Source organism: Lathyrus oleraceus, chromosome 1, assembly GCF_024323335.1.
Source record: "Lathyrus oleraceus cultivar Zhongwan6 chromosome 1, CAAS_Psat_ZW6_1.0, whole genome shotgun sequence".
NCBI classification, from domain to species: Eukaryota; Viridiplantae; Streptophyta; class Magnoliopsida; order Fabales; family Fabaceae; genus Lathyrus; species Lathyrus oleraceus.
In genome coordinates, this window is record NC_066579.1 from 30,425,096 (window position 1) to 30,430,673 (window position 5,578).

General features: G+C 40.1%; 1 long non-coding RNA gene across 1 annotated transcript; it reads left to right on the forward strand.

The window, feature by feature from the left end:
* The first annotated feature begins 222 nt into the window (after positions 1-222).
* On the forward strand, positions 223-1,614 carry LOC127079717 (uncharacterized). Its single transcript, XR_007787952.1, has 5 exons — positions 223-552; positions 727-826; positions 930-998; positions 1,092-1,285; positions 1,399-1,614. It is a non-coding gene; the product is annotated as an uncharacterized LOC127079717 (long non-coding RNA).
* Positions 1,615-5,578: the final 3,964 nt, after the last annotated feature.

The following is a 5,578-nucleotide window of genomic DNA, read 5'->3' on the forward strand; positions in this document are numbered from 1 at the left end:
TCCAACTAAATGGTGAAGAAAAACAAAACCCAGCCGCCTGGCTGTTGGGTTTTCAAACAAGAGACTTTAATAAGTGGGAACCAACACAGCATACTAACAGACCCTGTTAATGAAATGGTTTGGGAAAACTAAAAAAAAATTAAGTTTTAACCGCTTTAATGTTTATTGTTTTTTCTAAGAAATGAAATAAATAAAAAGGAAAATGGGAGATGTACAGTGACAGAAAGGGAAACCATTCGCGTTTCCCTCATCATCTCCGACCTCTCTCACTTCACTCGCTCTCTCAACCTCAACGCCACTCTCCACTTCTCTCAAACTCGCTCACTCTAAATCAAAGAAACCTTCTCTCTCATCTCTTCGCTCGTCTCACTCTCTCACAATGCCTTTCTCTCGCTCACATGCGTATCACTCTCTCTCGTCCTCTCCACCTCTCTCAATCGTTAAAACTCTCTCACTCGAGCTCTCAAACTCAATCAATCCTTCCCTATCAAATGCTCAAAGGAACCTAAACGAAAAAAAACTCACCCTCGGTGGCGGTAACGACGAGCTCCGGTAAAGCTGGAATCTCCCCTTCACTTCTTCGTATCCTGATGCTCTTTTCTCTCAGGATTAGTTTTTTTTGATTTGATTTTTGATTTAGGGTTTTCTTAAGTTTGCCGTTAGCTCTCAAAAATTTTCGTCCCCTTCTACTGATCTCTGCTTTTTCTATTTATCCTTGCACATTAGGGTTTCGAAAGTGTAATTGGTGTTCAAAGGAGAAAGCTTTCAGAAGCGCTTTTGGATGCTCAGAAGTGCTTTGTCTTGTTTGATGCTATCTTCCGGAAAGGTAATCTGCACTTTAGCTTTTCCAATCGCTTTTTGTCCCAATTCCAATTTGGGAACTTTGGAATTTTACTGCTTTACTGATTGCCTGGGTTTTGTTACTGCAGTGAAAAATTATTGAAGACTCAAGAGTGGTTTCGGTTCCGGCTCCGGTTTAACAGTCTGATGGACGATAGGTTCAATTGTGTACTGGTTTAGATTTGTTGCTGCAGGACGTTACAGGTTGTTGCTGTCATGAAACTTACCATGGAACCGATTTTATTATGCAGGTCGTGGATTCCGAGTCTTCAAAGCAAAGCAAAATGGCTTGGCGCGTTGCGAACTCCATACCAGCTGTTGTTGGATTCGTACTGTGGTCTGCAAAGAGACATAATTATGATTGAATTGCACTGTAACTTGTATTGTTTGAAATGTATTCTAACAACCACGTAACACTTTGGTTCAAAACGGAAGGCTCTTTGCAGTTAAGGAATAGCATTTCGATTGTCTCTAATCAAATTTTCATGTTTATAAGGTGCTCGCTGCTCAGATTTCTGCTAATAACACTGTCTGCTTTGTTGCATTTGACTTTGGCAGGTAACCGGAGGTAGCATCATTGCCATGCCAGCAGGGGTTGCTCCCGGAAATTATCTTTTACTGAGTCTAGAAACTCAGCATCGGTCTGCTGATATGTTTCACTTAGCCAATTTGGTATCCGTCAAAACTTTGGATGCTTCGTGAGATTTTCAAATACGTGATCCTTCAAATACTCAGCAGCACGAGAACCGCCATGACCGTCAAATATTCCAAATAAGCTCACTAAATGGCGGCCAATGGTTGATGTCTTAACATCATAGAAATCTTCCATGGTCACTCTCTTCAACTTTTATTTTCGATTTTGCTTTGCTATCTGTTTTTGATTGGTAGTTGAGAGAAAATATAAAGTGATGATGTTATGGTTTTCTTTTCGCTGTTGTTGGCAGGAATGAGGTTTTGGCCAGGTGACATGGTGGACCGGGAACAAAGGAATTGGCTGTAGTTTCCAAGAGCAAACTCTTACGATGTTGGTGCAGTTGGTAGCATTTTAAACATATCTTGTTTTACGTCACGGTTATTCTTCCGGCAGGGTCACGGCTTATCTGAGAAGTTTGAACACTTTCTTGTTGTTGCAATGGCATTGATAGTGGAATAGATGAAAGTGGTGCATTAGGAACATGTGGCCATCGAGCTTGCACCGACATCTCAGTAGAGTGCTGGAAAGGAGAAACATCATACATAGCCACTGGAGATGCCATTGGCAGAAGTGGTGAACCAGGAGCAAGATGTTGAATTTGAGAAAGCATGCTAGCAGGAAAATGTGAGATCATCTGGCCTGAAGAATTCTGTGCATTTGGTAAAGCAGGCCACAACGAAATTGGCGGTGTCTCATTTTTTTTCTTGATTATTATGTTGTAAAATGATCAATGGTATTTGGAATTCTTTTGAAGATATGCTCTACTGTAAACCTTGCAGTAGTTTTCACTTCAAATTCATTATGTATTTGTCTAATAATAACATGCTCCGAAGTAGACATTGAAGGTGTTTTCGAAACATTTTTATGAACTTGATTAAACAACCAAGATAACAAATACCCAATCAATACTCCCACAACTCCAATACTTAATGAGACAAGTATTGCTTTGCTTGTTGTTCCTTTATGTTTCTATGGTTGACACGGTGAAATATTCCCCGCTAGAGCTTCACTGCCGTAGAAATTGTAACTATGCTGATCTTGTTTCTCCTCATTTGATGAACGGTTTCTAGCACACAAAACAACCTTTGTTGTTTTTTTTTTGTCTCAAACAGCTAGGTAGTTCACCTTTCAAAAGATTTGAAGACAAATTCACAAACTGAAGATCTTGTAAGCAAATTTCCTTCATGCATAATCAACAATCATCGCATTCCAACATGTGGTATCCAACTTATCAGGAACCAACTCAAGCAACTCTCTAGCCCTTTTAGGCTTTTTCTAAATGAATGACTTCGTGGGAAATCATTAAACATGAATGAATAGAAAATCTCAATATGACATGAAGAAAATATGAATGCAAATTTTGAAAAATGTGAAAAAAGCGTAAAAACACGAAATAGTAAATATGAAGATGAATGAAGGATATGAATGTGAATGAAAAAAAGAATGCAAACCAATGATTGATGGAAAAATTTCAGGATCAAAATCGGGGTATGACAGTTGCCCCTATTTAAGTATCTTCAACTAGAGAATATGAAGCGGTACACTCTTCATATGATCATAGTGGGAGATGATTAAATACTAAAAAGACCCGGATTTTGATCCTGAATCCCCATGACATGATGTGATATGATATGATATGCCATGATATGCATGGATATGCATGGATGCATGATTCTTATTTTCTTTTTTTTTTATATTTCCTTTCCTGCTAGGGATATGGTGGACCCTTAGCGGGAGATGCTACTAGACAAACCAAACTGTGGGGAATGTTGATGATCCACAGGGAGACAGACAAATGGTAAGAAACAATCTTGTTGGGGAAACAGTCCTGCTGGAGAGTCAGACACACACTGGGAAGTATCCAAAGTGAGATTTGATAATCGATACTTAGAATACAAGGGATTTCGGTGGTAAGTTCACACATGACTTACTAAACCCGAATAAAGGAAAAGATGCTACAACAGGTTCATGTATGACCTAACAACGCTGGGGGATAATCAAGGAGAAAACTCTTCAGAACAGGTTCATGTATGACCTGATACCGGAATAGGGGTTCAACAAACAGGTTCATACATGACCTGAATAGGATTGAACAAAGAATCTTCAGAGTAGGTTCAAGCATGACCGGACCCCGGAATAAAAAGGTTCAATGACAGGTTCGTACATGACCTGAATAGGATTGAACAAAGAATCTTCAGAGTAGGTTCAAGCATGACCGGACCCCGGAATAAAAAGGTTCAATGACAGGTTCGTACATGACCTGAATAGGATTGAACAAAGAATCTTCAGAGTAGGTTCAAGCATGACCGGACCCCGGAATAAAAAGGTTCAATGACAGGTTCATACATGACCTGAATAGGATTGAACAAAGAATCTTCAGAGTAGGTTCAAGCATGACCGGACCCCGGAATAAAAAGGTTCAATGACAGGTTCGTACATGACCTGAATAGGATTGAACAAAGAATCTTCAGAGTAGGTTCAAGCATGACCGGACCCCGGAATAAAAAGGTTCAACAACAGGTTTAAACATGACCTGAATGGGATTGAACAAAGAATCTTCAGAGTAGGTTCAAGCATGACCGGACCCCGGAATAAAAAGGTTCAATGACAGGTTCGTACATGACCTGAATAGGATTGAACAAAGAATCTTCAGAGCAGGTTCAAGCATGACCGGACCCCGGAATAAAAAGGTTCAATGACAGGTTCGTACATGACCTGAATAGGATTGAACAAAGAATCTTCAGAGTAGGTTCAAGCATGACCGGACCCCGGAATAAAAAGGTTCAATGACAGGTTCGTACATGACCTGAATAGGATTGAACAAAGAATCTTCAGAGTAGGTTCAAGCATGAACGGACCCCGGAATAAAAAGGTTCAATGACAGGTTCGTACATGACCTGAATAGGATTGAACAAAGAATCTTCAGAGTAGGTTCAAGCATGAACGGACCCCGGAATAAAAAGGTTCAATGACAGGTTCGTACATGACCTGAATAGGATTGAACAAAGAATCTTCAGAGTAGGTTCAAGCATGAACGGACCCCGGAATAAAAAGGTTCAATGACAGGTTCATACATGACCTGAATAGGATTGAACAAAGAATCTTCAGAGTAGGTTCAAGCATGACCGGACCCCGGAATAAAAACAATTGGACTTTGACCGTAAGCAATGGACTACAACCAACTTTTAACGGATTTTGCCAACAACAATTGGACTTGAAAAATGACCGGGAAAACCGGATGTTGGTTTAGGGATACCAAAGACAAGCTGGAATTAGAGGTCAAAGGATCTAGGATCAACAACAAGACCTGGGTCAATGCAAAATGAGCACGAAGTACATTTCGGCTATGCATGATTTGAATTTCCTTTTATGCATGATATATGAATGATCATGATTATGCTGACACTTGGCAGACTGGGAGTTTGTAAAGGCTTTTTATGGAAGCTCAGGATTCCTCAACACTGAGAACTCAACCAAACATTTTATGATAGATGTTGTCAAAGGAGAATTCTATCCAGTTTGATGGCCACAACTTAGCCAATGGATCCTTTTGGAGGATTAATGAATCGTGCTAGCATAATTTTCGGGCACTCGTCTTAAACTCAATAGTTGTTGACGCATGACAAAATTTGTTTGAGCAGTTTGAAAGCACGAAGAAAGAGGTTCTGCCCCTCTGTGGCTCATCTTGCCCCAGTTTGTTGGGACTTTGGAGATGTTCACTTTGAAAGTGAGTTTGGAAACAACTTTCCATGAGACTACCTCGAGATGGCTTGCCCCAAGTGTTTGTAACTTGCAGTAGTCTGATCTTGACTAACCAAATGCTGGAATGGTAGACTCTTGATTGACTGTTGTAAGACCCCAATTTTGGCCCTAAGATCCCTCATGGCCCATATCATTCATATCATAACCTCAAGGATCATTGCATGCCTTAGCTTCCCTCCTAGTGGGTAGATTGCCTTGTGGTTTGTTTCTTGATCACCAAGTAGACTTTGCATTTGTATATCTTTGCTTTCATATGTTTATCTTCCAAAAAGTACAAAAATA